Here is an 18,908-nt window from a genome sequence, read left to right as displayed (position 1 = left end):
AACGAGACGGAACATAAGAATCGTCCATAAGAGGTTGTTGGGTTAAGAATCGTCATTGAGGGAGTGGGGGAGTGTCAGCGTTAATTTCCTACACGTCTACCGAAAACTGTATTTTTGCGTTTGCATTCGCAGGAGGTCCCATGATGTAGATGCTCACCCCGAGCTCTCATTACTCTGACAGTGCATTGTCTTTGAGCTGTACGCCTTTTGGCGTCCTCTGGTCTAACACCGTTTGAGACGAGGCTCAGAGGTTCAAAAGAAAGCTGTCTCTGGTGTGGACCAATCAGGTTCAAGGTCAATGCATATATTATCAGAGTGTGTTTTTTGTTTGCATTCTGACCACAAGTATTGTGGTTAATGCAGACATCATCCCTTGTAAAAAGGTTTCAGTTTTGTTGCCAGAAAAAAGGGGAAAACCCCTATTACTATACTTTTTTTTACTAATTAGCCTTCGTGACCCCTCGCAGCCGTGGGGCAATTTTAACAGCCGTAAACCTCGCGGCGATCAAGCAACGCCGCCTTGGCAAAAGCGCAACTCCGCCGTGGCCGCGCTCAAAACTAACCAGCGACACCTCCGACCCGTGTCAGCAGTGCACGAGACAACGGCTCGGCGGGGGGGGGGGGGCGTAGGTCAGAGGGCGCCACACAAAGCGCTGGGAACAAGGGCTGACCGCGGGCACCTGCAGCGTCGCGAAAGCAAACGGCGAGTTCTTGGAGAGGCTCGTGGCGAATAGCGCCAACGCAAGCGACGGTACGAAGCCGCCGATAGCTGGCATCCAAGTAGTTGGCGAAGAACAACCGTGAACGGTTTGAGTGTCGCATCGTAGGCCACGTAAAACTGCGGACGATCTCCCGACGGCCAACGTGTGTGCGGGAATCCCTCGTTTAACACGGTTGGACGCGTTCCTGAACAGTGCGGCGTGAAGCGGAAAAAATAAAGTTTGGCGAGATTCGACGCATGTATGCACGCGCAGTGAAATGGTGGGACAAATAACCGAGGGCATGCCGCCACGTTCACTGTATCCTTCCGCGGACTGTATTGCTGTACCGTTCAGCCACGCAGCTCAAGAAAGTAGTTCGTCATCGACCACCCAGAAACCGCGTGCGCACAGCGCGTTATAACAGTGCCCGCGTTCCACGTTGTACGAAAAGTGTTCCTGAATGGAACAAGCGCGTTATAGCGAAAATGCGTTGTGTGAACAATGCGTGAAGCGAGGTCGTGCCAGTTTGATGATATGCTGGGTTCACGAGATGTTAGGCATCGCCTTGCAGAAACATTCGCACTCGATCCTCGATTATAATTTTACTCTGGACCGGTTTCGACGTAAAGTGTCTCATCAGCAGCCAGGCTTACTCGAATCAATGCAGGTGAACTGCCATATATTATGGGCACATTGAAATGATGCACTCCCAGAAAGCCTTGTGGTTGACGGGAAATGTACAAAAATACTTTTCTATTACATGAAGGAGGCGAATTATCTGCATGTTTATTTTGTCATTTATATTCTCAATGAGGATGTTAATTAATATATTGTGTTAGGTGAAATATACTGGGTCACTCATTTATGGATACTCTGCTAAAAATAATAGAGCACAATGTTTCGTGAAAACAACAATTTATTTCAAAGCCTCCAGACATCTACCACCGATCTCAATCCACTTATTAAACCTCTTACACACTCTCCCGTGTAAGATATGGGGCCAGCGCTTTCACAATATTCAATCAGCTGTTGAGATGAAAGCAAGCGGACCATTAGCAATCAATGGTGTATCAATACATGGATGAGCCTCTATATACTTGTGTTTAACTGTGGGTGGGGGAGCGGTAGCGTTGCGGTTAGCCCACTGCAGTACGAACCCGGTGACCCCAGTTCGATTCCCGCTCACGGCCAACATTGGAGACGAATATCTGAACCAGTCCTGGGCTTCCCCGAGGTTAACTCAACCTAAAAATGAGTACCTGGTGCGGTGTGTAAACATCAACACTGGGGGAGACCAAGACCGGGGCCGATCGTGGTGCTGGCCACCCACCCCCTCGTGTGCCACAGTGCCAGCCTTCATTAGGTGCTACTCGCCAACAGCACTTGCCCCAACAAGTATGTTAAGCTTACAGGGGGATCTTTGTCTCTTGCCCGGAGCATCAAGCCCGCTCCTCTACCAACGCCGATAACCTCGGCAGACGCGCCGACCGCCGGCCGAGTGGCTGGTCAAGGGTCACCGAAACGTCCGCGGACCGAACGTCGCCTGGATCGAGCAGAATCGGAATATCAGAATATTTAATTTATACTGGGGCAATCCGATGAGCTGCAAAGCTCTTTGTCCACAGTTGCCCAGTGGAGAGCGACGGGAGACCTGCGAGAGTGAGCGCACGGAGCTGCGGCCGCGCACGAGATCACCGCGGCCCGCCCCGGTTCCCGCGAAACCGGCCGCAAGCGACGGTACGAAAATGGCGCCGTGGGTGGAGGTGCCGCGATAAAAGCGGCAATTACGGTCGGCCCCCCCGCCCCCCCCCCTCCTAATCACCCTCTTGGAAGTAACACGAGATTAAATGTATGTATGTTCAAATTATGTTGCACCGTACGTAGCCAACCGTGCAAATCGGAAGAGCGGTGGGAGAGGGGAAGGACAACAAGCTAAACACAACAAAAGTTGTTCTAGATTATCTTAAATTGCAGAGCTCCAGTGGCTTCCGAATATCGGAAGGAAGAGCACTCCAGACGGCCGCAAAAGCGCATCATCTTCGGCCGCAGTGCCGGGATACTGACTACCTCACCTGGTATACAGGAGGTCGTGGGTTTGATCCCGACCACTGACGATGCCTATTGTATACAATCCTTGTAACCATTCACGTTACACAGGGAAACGTGCTATTGAATGCTCACACTCCTGCTGCCGGAAATACGTACGTATGTTGAACTTCTTTCGCACCATACGTAGCCAACCGTGCTAATCGGAGGTGCGGAAAGGGCCTCCACTGCAAGAAGATAAGCTCCTCCAAAGGGTATTTGGCCTCGTCTTTCCTCGCCAACCAGGCGTTTTAGAAGAGGTGGCAGTACCCATACCCAGCGGATAGTGGTTGCCACCAGATTTTGGCCATAGTTGGAAACCGAACTTAGTTTGGCGAATTCATAGCCTGGTGCGCCAACCATTGCGCCACCGATCCACCTCAGAGGATTTGTATCGTGCCACAAAAGCACAGAACGCGTACAGTTCTAAATGCTTTACAGTATAAAAACCATGCTTTTATCCCAGCATAATAGAATTCACTTCACTCTGACTGACTAAACACGGTTGGTTACTACTTAAGCCCATTGCTGTATATTGTTTCACAGTCGTGATATCAATCACTGCTAGATAACCGCTTTGCATCGTAGGGATAAAATGTTATGACAGATAAAAACAACGTCCTTTCTTATCATCAGATATGAGCTCACTGATGACCATCGTGGAGATGGAGCGATGAATTACGACCACGTGCAGGAGGCCTTCATCTAGCAGTGGATCGATCGTGGCTGAAATTCATAATGAAGAGCCCATTGTGGGATGGTCAGTGCATTTCCCTGTGCTATGCATCCGTCAAATTGTGTTTGATTCCAGGCCATGCTTAACATCTATAAAACTATTTAATAAACATTTATATTTTACCAGGTAAGGCCCACAAAGCTGTTTTTCAGAGGCGACCTGGCCACAAATGATGGCGCAACAAAGTTGCTTATTATCACGTGGACATTTAGAGCGGCCAAATACTCTGAACGTGCGTTGATTCTAAGTGTGGAGCGAACAACCAGAGGACACAGAGAAAAACCAACGTGACCACGGGGAGAACAAGCAAACTCCAAATACAGCAGGCGTCAGAGTCGGGATCGAACCCATGACCCCTGTATACCAGGCGAGGCAGTTAACGTCTTGCCATCGCGGCACCCCAGCGGTGAGTGATATTTCCACTGGTCCCAGACGGCAAACCACACTGACCATTGTGGTGAAGCATGGTCGAACAACCCGCAACAAAGTACGTGTATTTTGCCACACTGCCCGAAAGCTTAGCCCCGGACAGCCTTCAACACCTGTTTATGCCCAGTTGGTGGTGACCCATCCAAACACCGTAAACAGGCTGAGACCAGCTTAGCTTCCGAGGCTGGACGGTATCGGGCGCAATCCCGAGTGATTCGGTCACAGTCCCACATGACGTCTCGCGTAACGTTGCATACCCGACTCAATGTTTACGCAAAAAGGGTTGGATATGCAGACATGTTTTGGAAAATGACAGTTACATAATTCACAAATTCTGTTACCGGACTTCAATGAACTGCTTTAAACATGCGGAACTGTTTCGACTAATGTTGACATAAAAAATACATGTGTGTGAAAAGATCGGATTTGTGCACGCACGGGCTGTTAATTAGCCAGGGCACAGACGCGCGACTGTCGGATACGCGAACGTCGGGCTGCACAGGCGTAGGAACCGAAAATCGGAACGCGGCTCGCACACCGATAACCGACAGAAAAAAAACCACACCGAGGCAACGACAAAGACGCATCCCTCTGCGTCTCCCCCCACCGGACAGACGAAGGCGCAGATTTAAACAACTGAACCTTCTGGCCGTACCTCTGTTGATGGTCGGCGATGCGGCAATCGACTCATCTCGACGAGCTGTACACGATGCACTATTCAAAGTAGAATGTTTCGATAACGTATTTTTTATGCTCATGTTTGGCGTTTCGACATCGCTGAGTAGCACTGATTTCGGATTGATTGGTACCCCAGTCGAGGAGTTAAGTAACACCCCTGGAAAAAATTGTGTCCCAGAAATAAAATATTTAATTGCCCCGGCCATTTTGTACTATTTGGTACCCCGGGGTACCGCCATAAGGATCATCAACTCCTGCCACCACTGCTGGCAAAGGGCAGAGCCGTCTTAGCCCCGGGGAGGGTGGCGTCGGAGAGTGCCCTTATTTGGGTGGTTACGTCACATCACGCGTGCGGCTGGGAACGTTGTGGGGGGGGGGCGGCGGGGGGCAGCTGTGGTGGGATGGTGGGGGTTTTGGGGCAACCGGGCTGACGTTCGCGTCCGAGAATTGGCGTTGTGCTCAACGCTTGCCGGGCCCCGGCTGGGTTAACGAGGTCAAGATGTGGGAGGCTGACATCAAGTGGCTGTTGAACTTTTTTTTTACAAAAATCGCAGCGGAATTTTTTTCCTCCGCCGTTTTTTTTTCTTTTTTTTCTCAAGCACAGCAACTAGTTGTGAGCAAACCGGCGGCCAAGTTTCAAGCCGTAAAGATTTCGGGCCGCACTCCTGCCCCGTCATTATTGGCAGACTCGGGCCAATGCACTGCTGGATGGATGCCTCCCTCCACCCAAGCCACCACCATCTCCCGTGACCCTGCCGTGTCACGGCCGACACGACACCAGTGCAACGGGCTGATTTTATCACGCACCCGCTCGAATTCTTGGACGCCGCGCTCCGTTTGTGAGCTGCCACTCAGTCATAATCCTCAACCATCATCCCTTCCGGCAGTGATGTGTCCCGCCCATGCCCATTGACTTTACTTAGCAGTTTGAATGAATGTAATTAACCCAGATACACTCTTTCTGCCTCTCAATGTAGTTCCGAGAAAACGCCCCTCGGTGCTGCTTTCTAATGAACCACGCTGGAAACGACGCCTCCCATTTATAACGATGGTAGCCGCGGGAAGGTATTCTCTCGCGTGGGTTTGTACCTGATCCACGCTCCGATCTCGTTACGTTATAAGCCACCATTCGCACAACGGTCGTATGCACTTGCCAAACACCCAGCCCTCGTTGGTTTTTACAGTGCACGATACGGTACTCTACGCTGTTGTGAACACTGTACACGTGTAATGTTTTCATTTTGGCATCTGACCAGGATACCCGCGCGAGAGGCACATTTACACGTACGCGGCGATGCGTTAAGGTCCTCCCGTGTTTCTTCAGCAGCCCAGGTTCAGATTGTCGCCACATCCCTCCTAGTGAATGCCCTGACATAGCAGTGAACTTTCTCCCAAGTCCACAAGCGGTCCGTTGTGATGAGGTAATACCCCTACAGCTAGATGACCCGACGACGCGAATGCGCCCCGTCGGATATTCGAAGCTAAAGCGAGGGGGGGGGGATTTGGAGCGTGGTTTAGCACTTGAATGGGCGGCTGCCAACTAGATATCTGGGTCAAGGCAAAAAAAAAAGAAACGGCAATTACGGCACTGTAGCAGCAAAATAACTGGGGTACGTTCGTATGGAATGAAGATCACGTTGGTGGTGGTGGTGTTCTGTTGCGGTTCTGCGCTAGCTGCACCACGCTTGGATCGACGTTCGCAGTTAAAGGCAGAGCTTTAGGGCCAATTCTCCCAGCATGCAGCCTGAAACTAGCGGCGGAACTCAGAAGCTAAGCAGGGCTTTGGGGACCTGGTGACATCACGTCGCCGGTAAAAGAAAGTAAGCGGGCTTCTTGGCGAGGGCACGTCACGGCTGGACGAAGGAACGAGGGCCCCGTTGGTCGAGACGTGTGACAGACCATCGGCTCAAGGAGGGAGCGTGCCCGAGGGTTACGTGCGCCGCGGAGACGGAGCGATGAAATCAGATAGTGCATCGCAAATTAAAAAAAATTAAGACAATCGATTGTCACAATCGAGCGTCATTGCACACGATTCAATGGATGTGCCTTGAGCTTAAGGATTGATCTTAATCGATTGATTCATACATCGCCATGCCCGTAATCCGTCAAAAGTCAAAGTGATTTCTTGCTCAAATGGGCACTGAGGTGGGTGCTCATCTCCTGTTCACAGAAAGCCCGTGGTGGAAATTCCTCATTCCCATGGAGGGGGCGAGTCTATCTACAAGACTGCGAGTGGTCGCTCGCTCGCTCGACCTCCGAGCCACCTGGCCCGCTGATAGTGCTGGCAAAACTCGCCGATTCTCGCCAACTACGTTGCCAGGCGTACGAAGATGACCCTCCTTGTTGTGCGAACAGCCGAATGTTTATTTGTACAAAACGCTGCACGGTGAATTTGTATGCACGCAGGCGTACGGGGGGACCCATCAAGGCCGCCGGCGGCTGACAAAGGGCTTATCATGACAACGGTAACAATGTGCGTAATTTACATTGCCTGCAACAAGTCCCTGCAAATACAAGGCGACCCATGAATGTTTCTACATTTCTACAGAAATTACACACGCCGAAGAGTAATATTAATAATAAACTCACGAGGTGTTTTTTGTTGTTGTTGCATGTTTGGCACTATAGTTTCATCACAATAATAATAATGTAGAGCTATTTGCCAATCCACTGTTGGATAAAGGCCTCCTCAGGTAATAAGGGGGGTGGTGGTTTACTATACTTCACCGAGTAGGTGAGTGCGGATTTGTAAGTGGGGGGAGCGGGGGGCGGGGAGGGAGTATTCAGAACCGGTTCAGGCGACAAACTCGCTCAATGGCGTTGGCCAAATATCTGTGCAAATTCCTCATTTGGGATGACACGTAGCGTCAACACCGGGGTCTCCACCGTGCGGAAAACTTGGCAGGAGCCAGCTGAAAGAGGGGTATTTCGAGGCTTGGTCAGATTCTTCCTGGGTAAACAAGCGTGGTGGTGGTGATAATAAGAATAACAATCCCTTGGCCGCAATCGTTGCGGGGCGCCACCGACGCCTCGCGGCTCTGAACCTTGTTGAGGTTTGCCCGTCCTTCTGCGGGTTCTGTCAGGCGTCGTGCCGGCTTATCCGTCCGCACGATCGCATTTCACCATCCGATTCATCTCCGGTTGTCCTCCGCTCTAAGCCCACATTGAACGTGGTGAACAAAAATATTACACGACTCTGGCAAACTGCACTCCAGTAATTGCACGGGGCTCTCATCGTCCGCGAAAGCTGTAAACAGCCACGCGCTTTTGGCAGGCAGGGGTCAGGAGCGCAACCAGAAGCGCTTTGAACCGCAGTTGAATGAGCGAGTGCCAAAGGTTTTTTTTTGCATCGTTATTTCCCCCCCTCCCCCCCTTATAAAATATATTCCAATTGTGCTGCTATCCGCATCGTATCACGAGATGCAGGAAGTTCCACTCTGAACTGTACTCTGGCAACTAGAAATGCACGAGCCCGCTGTGCGGAAGAGTAGGACCCCAGAAGATGACGTCACGTAGCGTATTCTCCGGATTGTAATACATATATTTTAAATAAAAGGTTGGGGGTATGTGTAACAATACGATTAAGTGTGTGTGTGCGCATGGGGAGTGGTGGTGTAGCGGTCAGCGCGCTGCGCTAAGAACCTGGCGAGCCGAGTTCGATTCCCACTCAGGAACAATAACCGTGGCGAATATATGAACCGGTCTTGGGCCTCTTCCCCTAGGTCGACACAACCTCGAATGAGTACCTGGTGCGGTGTGTAAAACATCACCACTGGAGAGACAAAGGCGGCCGGGCATGGTGCTGGCCACCCACCCCCTCGTGTGCCGTGTCGGCCTTCGTAGGTGCTCGCTAACAGCACTTGCTCCAACAGTCTGTTAATGGCTATACGGTGGATCTTTGTCTTTGTGTGTGTGACCAGCTTGGGGGGGGCAGTCTTAATCCCGGAGCGTCTTATGATTTGGAAAATATACGGTGCTGCTTTAGTGCGCGCCTTGATTTAAAAGTAAACCTATATACTCTTTGGTTCTTTCGGTAAAGTCACGTAGGTAGAAATAAAATAAAATAAAACAAATCACACACGCAATCCTCATCAGGTGGGACAACCACAGCAAGAAAATGCTGAAGTCGGCGGGAGAGCTTCCGTGGCAAGAGGTTATATAGGTAAAAAAGGGGGGAGGAGGCACATTAATCAAAACGAGCATTTTTAAGCCACGGTGCTAGAATTTTGCAAATATAGGTGATGAAAACTCATTCTGCACGAATCATTGGTGACCGTGATATTATTCTAAACTTAAACTATTTTTATTTTACCAAGTAAGGCCTACCGGGCTATGTATCTCTTTTACAGAAGCCACCTGGCCACAAATGATAGCTCAACGAAGCGGCTTATCATCATGTGGACATTCATTTCGGCCAAATACTCTAAACGTAGACGAAAAACCCGGAAAACCTGGAAAAAATTCCACGCGACCACGGAGAAAAACGCAAACTCCAAATATACAATAGGCATCGTCAAGGGTCGGGATCAAACCCACGACATCCTGCATACCAGGCGAGGTAGCTAACATCTCCTAGCCACCGTGATGATGATGATGACGAGAGAGAAAGACACGCAAACTCCAAATATACAGCAGGCGTCAGGGTCGGGATCGAACCCACGACATCCTGCACACCAGGCGAGGTAGTTAACATCTCGCCACCCTTGACACCCTCGTCATTGGCGACCGGGCTGCACACGAGAACCCGGTTTAATCGCAGGCAAATGGCCGAAACCCGTCTCTGACCCCTGATCCACCCGGCCACCTCATTTTTCTTTTCATTTGCAAGCCCTCTGCACAAAGTCCCCACAACTCGTCAAGGGATAATGTTATTGTTGGCGCGTCGAGGGTTTTAAGTAAGTATTTACGAGACGTATAAACAAAGTCCATCGGAGAGAGGGCAACTAATCCACGCTCGGGGGTAAACAGTTCACAAAATAAATGCGCGCTCGAGCGGAACCTAATCGGGTGGACGATTCACTCCGCCCCGCTCGGGGTCAGCAACAACTCCCAGGGATTAAGCCCAAGCTGCCGGGGGCCCAAGACCAATCGAAGCCGTGCGGTGACCTCAGAGACAAACACGAGCCGTTGTGGTTGCTGTCAAGCTGTAAAATTCCCACTGCTGGGCAAAGGCCTCCCCACCCCCCGCCCCCCCCCCCATTCTATTCCATTCCTTCCTTTGCTTTGTGATTCTATGAGTCTGTATCTATGGGTCTCTGTGTGAGCCTGTGGGTCTCTGTGTGAGTATTATGGTTTCTCTGAATTTCTGGGTCTCTGTGTGAGTTGTATGGGTCTCTCTGAGTGTGTGTGTCTCTGTGAGTCTATGGGTCTCTCTGAATCTCTGGGTCTCTGTGTGAGTTGTATGGGTCTCTCTGAGTGTGTGTGTCTGTGTGAGTCTATGGGTTTCTTTGAATCTCTGGGTCTCTATGTGAGTTGTATTGGTCTCTCCGAGTCTTCGGGTCTCTATGTATGTCTATGGGTCCCAATGTCAATCTAGGAGCGAACCATCGGACATCATGACGTTTCACCCAAATCTACACTTCGTCACTAATATTGATTCAGGGTCGATTCAATAATTAGTTTTCATTATATAATTTTTACTGGTACATTTGTATCGTCTCTTGATTTATTTCTGCCTCATTTGTAATTAACATAAATTATAACTGGCTGATTCTCACACGCGCGATTAGATGCACGCATCGCGAGCATTGGAAACGATGTCGAATGAATCGACGCCTTGTGACGTGCCTAGCTTCAGTGAGAATCAGCATTGGGGTCAAATCACAGATGGGGTGACGAGTACATTTCCTGAACTGAACTGTCAGCCTTATCAAAGTCATCTGCTTTGAACGGAAAACCTTCGAGGCAGCAGAGGAGTCTCCTAACATATTGTCATAACATTACTGGAACTAATCTAGATTTGAAGTTTTACTGGTAGGAACATCCTGGTTACACCAGCCCACAGGGGATTATTGTGTCCGTCCGTCGTGCAAGGAGGGGCTGGGTGGGGAGGGAGGGGCTGGGTGGAGAGGGGAGGGTGGGGAGGGGCTGGGTGGGGAGGGTGGGGCTGGGTGGGGAGGGGCTGGGTGGGGAGGGGCTGGGTGGGGAGGGTGGGGCTGGGTGGGGAGGGGAGGGTGAGGAGGAGCTGGGTGGGGAGGGTGGAGAGGGGCTGGGTGGGGAGGGTGGGGAAGGGCTGGGTGGGGAGGGGTGGGGCTGGGTGGGGAGGGGCTGGTCACCCCGTGGTGCCCTTATAAAACTCAACGTTTAACCTACTCACGCCGGCTTGTGCCCGCCCTCACAGTCGGCCATATTTGCGGAATACACCACGCCGCCGTTGACCCTGGCCATTGACCGAGCAACCCAACGTTCCTACCAGCTCCCTCCACAGGAATGTGTTCGTGACTGCAGGGATCCATACTCTTTGGTTCTTTTGGTAAAGTCACGTAGGTATAAAATAAATTAAATCACGACGTTTCGGGCGCAACACAAGCGTCCGTCATCAGGTGGGACAACCACAGCAAGAAACAATTGCTGAAGTGGGCAAAAGGGCTGCTGTAACAAGAGGCTATATAGGTAAGAGAGGGGGGAGGAGCCAGGGAGGCTCGAGGGATTAAAGGGCGAGCACTGGTGACAGACTGACAACCAAAAGTCAAAGGAGAGAATCGGCCCGAGAGGACGGCCACCGCGGAGACTGAGCAAAGGGATCAGTCTGCGTGGACTGTCGCATCGCAGGACCATGCGGCATGGTGATGGCGCGAGGAGGCCTTCATCCAGCAGCGGACAAACAATGACCGGTGATGAAGATGATGACTTCACCATTGTGAGCAATTTGAAACTAAATAATAATTTATTTCACTAAAACCTGCGTTCGATTTCTCGCCACGGCTAACATTAGTGGTGAGTGACATCTGAACCTGTCCTGCATTGACGAGCATGGCGAAGTGTGGTCAAACAACCCCCACGAACCACACAGCACGGGGACAGGCCCCATCCAGCAGTATAGAGACAGAGGGCTGTACACGTACCCGCATACGAACAGTAAATATCATACAAGCAAAAAACGTAGGGCGATATAAAACCTGCACACACAACGACCATCTCTTGCAAATGATGCCACAGCTCCTCTCTCTCTCTATTTAACGTCCGCATCACCGCAGACTTGGGTAATGGATGATCCTATCTATTAACCGAGGTGTGAAACATCAGGACATGTCATGGGAAGAAAAATAATATCTCACAAAGACTTGAAGAGCGGAGAGCCAAAATCTAAACGCATTGTCTCGAATGGTGTATCACTGCGCGATTTGATAATAACTGGGACTTTTCATGTTACGGCAAGGACTTACAGATCTCTCCAAGGGAGATGTCTCAACAAGAGAAAGAGGACAATCCTGGGAAAGCCAAGACGGATGGGCAAACTAAATAACTCGATCGGGATTACACGTAGCGATCATCGCCCACTACCGGCAAGACAAATGCCCATTCGCAGACCAGGTGCCGAATAACCTTGTGCCGCACACGGACAGCTGCCACTTGGGGCGTCCTTTCGAACGTTCGAGGGGAGATGTGATGCGAGCTGTTCGTCACACACGTGAAGCGCTCCGGGAGGCCCCAGCATATAACGGGTGGAGCTTTAATTAAAAACAACTTATTATTGTTATTAACCCGGGTGGAGCAACACAGGTCCTCCCCTGGGTTCGACTACTGCCTATCAACTTGATTAATGAGGCCAGACCGTAGACCTTGAAGTGCGCCCGGCGAGGGTACACCCTGACCCTGACCGCCGTCATCGCCGCCGCCACCGGGGCAGAGTCCTGGCGATGATGACGCTTGGCATTTTGCTCGCTTTGTTTTCCCTCCATCTGCGCCCCCCTGCACCCCTCCTGGCCCCCAACGGGCAATTAATCCTGACGACCGGGTTTCACACATATTGTTGGCAGCGGGATTAATCCGGCGACGGGCAAAACGATGGGCAGGCAGGCTCGTGCGCACGTGTGCGTGCGCGCGCGGGGAAAACGGCAAAAAGAGGCGACAGGACACACAACGGCGGGCCGGCAAGCCGACAGACGGACTCGAACGGTTTCCCCCCACCCACAAAAAAGAAGCCCTCTCTGCGAAATGTAGTGAAACGAAAAAAATAACATTTTGGCAACGAAACGGTGGAGGGGAGACACAGCAGATTTGTCACCTGACCTGAAAAACGACTACTGTCCGTACGCAATGGTGAAATGAACTTGCAGCGGCCTGGTGCTTTTTTTTTGTCATTAGAAATGGTGGTGGGTGGCGGCAAGACTGGTAATCTACTTAGGTGGGATTTCAGAGAATTAAGTAATTGTTGGGATTTAGATAGTCCTTTTTGTAGTGATTACATTTTTGGGGTAATTTCTATAAATAACTGACGGCGAGGGCACCGCAACCCTGAGCTTGAATTGCACCGGACTGACCTGCCGACCCGGTCGCGATATCTCACAACACATTCCACTCCGCTCTGAGTCACGACCGAGCCGTTGGGGTACATCTGATGAACGCTCGCGACACAGTTGGCTCAGCGCGTTTCAAGAAGCAAACACAAAAAGGGTGAAACACGATAAGAATGCAAGCGGCTGGCACCCCTGAGCTACGAACCCGATGACCCGCAGGTACCCGAACTGACCCTGAACGGATCCTTGGCCCGCTCCCTTCACCAGCCTGCATTGACCAGTGTGGCGAAGTATGGTCAAACAACACCCACGGCCAACACGGCATTGGTAGACCGTCATCCAACGGTGGATTGATCAAGGTCTGTACGCTTATTATATTTATCATTTCGTATTATAGAATTCCTAAGCACGCTTATTATTCTGCAATAGATATATTTTGCCATCCTTTATTTCACCATGTGCGCCGAGGTTCGTAATCCCTTTGTCGAAGGGTGACCTGGAGGGGTGGGGGGGGGTACCATATACAAACATTGCTACTGCACGTAATTCACAACTGACGTCACGTGGTTGTACATGTCTTCCTTACGGAGCACGCTTTGCCACACATGACTGGGCGAGTGCCTTGTGACTTCTGCCAAGAATAATACACAAGTTCATTTATTTATCCAGGACAGCCTCACCGAGTCTTGAGACTCTTTTTGACAAGAGTTTCCTGCCACTGGTAAGAGAAAACCAGAGAAGTCGCGTAATAATCCACGCAACGACTCGCCCAAGTTTTTTTTTTGGACGTACATTTCGTACGCTTTAAAGACGCAGGCAATCGTTGCTATGATCGCGAAAGGTGCGTTTCACTTTGGGCAAAGTGCGTCAACCAATTAGGAGTGTATATAATAGAGAAACGCTCATGACAAGCCGCGGTGTCGGACGTACTCGGACAAACTATGACTCATCCGCACTGAAATGGCGATGGATTAGACGGTTATCTTCACTTGTCAAACGAATGCCTTATTCCACAACTAAGCCATCATTTTCTAAACTATAATTAACGTCAAAATCACATTGAATACGTATCACTGAGAGAATTTGACATTTTGACTGTGAGAATGCCTCGCTTTTGGAACTGCACCCAAGGGTCTAGAGAGACAGACGAGGTTCGCAAACCAACTTGCCGTACTGCCATCTACTGGCATCCTTTATTTCACCTTGTGAGAGGAGCCCAATGAGATCCGGTGGGCCCTTTTCGGAAGGCAGCAGCTGTATAATGGCTCGGAAACTGCACGACGATCCTGGCAAATCCCGAGTTCGATTTCCGGCCGCGGCCGACATGGGCGATAAAAACCCGAACTGGTCCTGGGCCTGCCTATTCTGTGCGATCCACCCACGCCTGCCTCCCATTGTGGCAAAGCCACCCAACGGCGCAGCAGCCAAACCGCCGGGGCAATCCATCCGCCAACACCGGCCACAATGAAAATGCCCTTTCCCCCCCCCCAAAAAGCTGTTGCTAAGTATGCCTCAACCACCGGGGCTTATTTATTATTTACCACTTCACCCGGTGCAGCATTCATACTAATGCGGCCCCTCGATAACACCCTCTGCTTGATATGCATGCCAAGGTCTGCGCCTCTGGGTGGCATCTAACCCCGACGAGGGAGGTATCCGGAGATGATTAAAGCATGCCGACGAGCAACTTTCCACTGCCGTATTATAGTTGACAACCGGGGGGGGGGGGGCGGTGGTAGGGGGCGGACGAGTCACAAAACGCAGGAAGCCAAAAGGCATTCCATTCTCAGCGGCGGCTGCGGAGGCTCGGGCGATGACGGCAGCGTCCGCGAAGAGGTGCAGCGCCACCGCCGCGTCTGGCTGGGTAAAGGTCAAGCGCTCACTTCCCTCCCCGCCGAGTCTCCGCGTGACCCCCCCACTCCCGACCGTTTAACTAAACGGGCGGCGGGCGGAGGCGTTCCGAAGCCGGCTCTCGTTGTCGCTACGGCGCGCGGCGCAACAATTTACGTTACTCACAACACGGCCGCTGCTGCTTCCGCCGCCGCCGCCGCCGCCACCGCTGCTGCTGCTGCTGCGACTGGAGGAAGATGAGGACGGCGGCTGCCAGCGGCTTTTGCCCGCCCGCCCGTACGGTTTAGCGAGCGCGCGACGGCGATTGCGGCCGCGGAGCACAGGAGAGCAGACGGGCCGCGCCGTCCATTTGCAAATTTCCCAGACGGATTTTACAGTGCGCGGGGGTGCCCGGCGACGTCTGGACGATCACACAGACGCACGCGCGCACACACGCTCGCTCAATCGATGGGACTGCCAGTGCGGCAGGCAGGCGGGCGGGCGAGCAGGGAGGAGAGGCGTGCGTGTGGGGAGGCCGCCCAGACGCACGGGAAGGGTGGGAGGGAGTGGAGGAGGGGAGGGGATCAACACAAGGTCGGCGCAGGACTTTCCGAGCGGTGACCTTACACAGCACCACGCCCCCGGCACACTGAGCCCCCCCCCCCCACCGGGATAGAGGGAGGGGGGGCAGAGAGGGGGAAGCCGTAAGAGGGGATTGTGCTGCCACCACGACCGCCTTGCCAAGCTAAAGCAGGGCTAAGGGCCACGGATAGGCCCATGCTACATTATTGCACCTGTTTGTGCACCCCCAATGAATTTGCGCACGCACTGGAGCGCTGCACGTCTAGAAAATGAACCGAGTCGGGTCTACGTTTCTTCAGTCGCGATCTGTCGAGCTCTAGACGGTTCTCCTACGCATCATGCTGCGACGTACGGAACGAAAACATGAAACGCTGATCAAGAAAAGCTAAAGAGTGCACAAAGAAGCATAGGGAGGCGCATTCTGGGAATCATACTGAAAGACAGAAACAGGAACAAATGGCCAAGAGGACAGACACTAGGCAGAGACATTATGACTGCCAAAAGAAAGTTAGTACACGACACCTCTAGAAGAGATGACGGGAACGTCGTGATATTTATTTTATTTTTATTAATTTTAATTTCATTTTTTACCTACGTGACTTTACCGAAAGAACTAAGAGTATAGAGATGAACATGTTAATGTTAGATCAAAGAGTGGCCTCCACGAGGCAAGAGCGTCAACGCAAGAGAACCACCGCAACAGTGGCCATGCCAGTGAGACACACAGCCCATAACACAGTAAAAACCAACGATACATCGAGGCTAAGGGAGCAGAAGCGGCCATGTTACTGAGACCCCAGCCCGTTAATGCAAGGCATCCCACAGGGCAATGCAACTCAGAGAGTCGGAGAAAACAGCCAAACGGCAGAAAGGATGGAAGCATCACAGCGAGTTATGACTTTACCTGGTTAATAACGTCCTGCGATTGTGAGAGATGGACTGTAGGACATGTGAGCATGAGAGTGCAATACAAAGGACATGTGAGCATGAGAGATCTAAGCGAGAGGGATAGAGAAAGAGACAGAGAGTCGGAAATAACAGCTGACATAGGCAGGTAGGATGGAAACATCACAGTCAGCTAAGACTTCACCTGGTTAATAACGTCCTTCCAAGATTGCTCAGTTTGTACCCATCTTCTCGGTTGAAGTTGTGTCTGTGTTTATATATCTGGATGGCTTCCTGAACAAATCTCTGAAGGTAGCCGGTAGGTTTGCAGAGTACCTCCGTCTTGGAAAAATCTATTTTGTGTGAGCCCACGGCGTTAAAACAATGATCAGCAACGGCAGAGGTATTGGTCCTACCGCGTTTCAAATCAGCCTTGTGTTCACGGACGCGGTCCTAGACATGTCGTTTCGTTTCCCCAATGTAATTGCTGCCACAACCTCAACTCAGTTTGTAGACACCAGGGTATTGCATATCAGGAATCACATCCTTAACAGATGGGATTAAATCATGGATTTGTGTACTGTGTTTAAACGAACCTGGATCTTGTGTTTGTTTAAGATTTAGGAAATATTTTTGGTAACCCCTGTTATATATGGGAAGGTGATGGTTTTGATTGGGTCCTCAGATGGTTGTCTCCCCATGGCTGGGGAAACAGCTTTGTGGATTGTACGGTCAGAATATCCATTCATCTTGAGGGCTTGGTGTACGTGCTCCAGCTCACTGGCTAGGTGGTGCTGGTCCGAGATGCAATGGGCCCTATGGTGTAGTTTTTGATGAGGGAATTCTTCTGGGCTGGATGGTGGTGGGAGTCAGGCTTTATATAGGCATCCGTGTGGGTGGCTTTCCTGTAGACCGAATGTCCCAACGAGCCATCAGGTCTCTTCTCGATCAAAACATCCAGGAATGGTAGCTTGCCATCCTTTTCCACTTCCATGGTGAATATGATAGACGGGTGTATGGAATTGATGTGGTTGAGAAATTGGTTCAGTGCTGGCAGGCCATGTGGCCAGATGACAAACGTGTCATCTACGTATCTCTTCCACAAGGAAGGATATAGGGTGGATGTCTGGATGGTATCTGTCTCAAATTTCTCCATGAAAACATTCGCTACCACTGGCGATAAGAGAGAACCCATTGGGGTACCCTCATTTTTTTTGTAGAATGTACCATTCCAGGTGAAGTATGTGTTGGTAAGGCAGAAATCGGGCCAGTTTGTAGGTGGTTGAGTTAATAGTGGAGACGATAGAACGGAGCGGGTACCTACTTTGGGATTTTTGAAAGGCCATAAAATCTGGGTGGTCTAGCAGCCGAAGGTTTTAGGGAGCTCTGCTTGGTCTGATCAATTAGAGAAGACGATTTAGTGATGATATTGTTGGTTTTTGTGGCTAGGTGGTTGGTGGAATCTCTGTTGATTTTGGTATAGCTGCCATCATTAAGAAGGTCCTGAATTTTGTTATTGTAAGTGGTTTTATCCAAGATGACAGTGGCATTGCCCTTTTCGGCTGATAGGATGACAATGTCCTCTATGTTTTTTTTAATTTAGAGAGTTCAAAACGCTCATCCTTGCTGATGTTGCTAAAGGGTTTCTTAGCGTTTTTGAGGATAGCAGCGATTTCAGATCTAGCAACGTCTGCCAGGATGTGCCTTTGAGGGCTACGTCGACCTGGGCAATTATATCATCCACTGGGATGTGTTCAGGGGTGACTGTGAAATTCAACCCTTTAGCTAGTACCGATTTTAGGCTGTCGGAAATTGGGATATTACTATGATTGATGACAATCTTGTTAACATCTAACTTTTGAACGTGTGGCTCTGGCTTCTTTTTTGACAGGAGGTTGAATTTAGCGATCAAGTTAACTTTACATTTGGTTGACATTGAAGTAGCAGTCTGCCTCAGCAGCAGATCATGCTTTCTCACCTGATGACGGACGCTTGTGTTGCGCCCGAAACGTCGTGATTTATTTTATTTCATACCTACGTGACTTTACCGAAAGAACCAAAGAGTATGGATTCCTGCAGTGACGAAAGCTTCAAATCAAGAGTAAAAAGTTCTACTCAATGCAGTGGCCGGATCGCTCAGAAGTCAGTCACAGTACTGACCTTGGTACTGCTGCAGATCTTGTGTCTGACTGCACGTTTCGGCCACCTCCGTTTCAACTGGGTTCTCAATAAACTAAACTATTAAACTAACGTTTTATTTTACCAGGTAAGGCCCACTGAGCTATATAGCACTTTTGCAGAAGTGACCTGACCATCACAAATGACAGCTCAACAAAGTGGCTTATCATCATGTGGAAATGTGTAGCAGCCAAATACTCTAAACGCATGTTTCTAAATGTGGAGGGAAAAACCGGAGGACGTGTATAAAAATCCATGCGACCACAGAGAGACACGCAAACTCCAAATATACAGCAGGCGTCAGGGTCAGGATCGAACCCACAACCTCCTGCATACCAGGTGAAG

General features: G+C 50.7%; 1 protein-coding gene across 3 annotated transcripts in view; it reads right to left on the bottom strand.

Moving 5' to 3' along the window:
• LOC144945589 (nuclear receptor subfamily 2 group C member 2-like) overlaps positions 1-18,908 on the bottom strand; it is an 89,811-nt gene that overhangs the window by 57,192 nt on the left and 13,711 nt on the right. Inside the window, exon 1 of one of the 3 annotated variants that reach the window (XM_078874076.1) lies at positions 15,105-15,475. The exons of the other annotated variants lie outside the window; for them this stretch is intronic. The gene's annotated coding sequence lies outside the window, so the exon portion shown is untranslated. Of the gene's footprint in view, positions 1-15,104; positions 15,476-18,908 lie in introns of those variants that run through there. 3 annotated transcript variants of the gene reach the window in all.

This window comes from Lampetra fluviatilis, chromosome 38, assembly GCF_964198595.1.
Source record: "Lampetra fluviatilis chromosome 38, kcLamFluv1.1, whole genome shotgun sequence".
Classification (NCBI taxonomy): domain Eukaryota; kingdom Metazoa; phylum Chordata; class Hyperoartia; order Petromyzontiformes; family Petromyzontidae; genus Lampetra; species Lampetra fluviatilis.
This window is presented reverse-complemented; position numbering and strand designations above follow the sequence as displayed.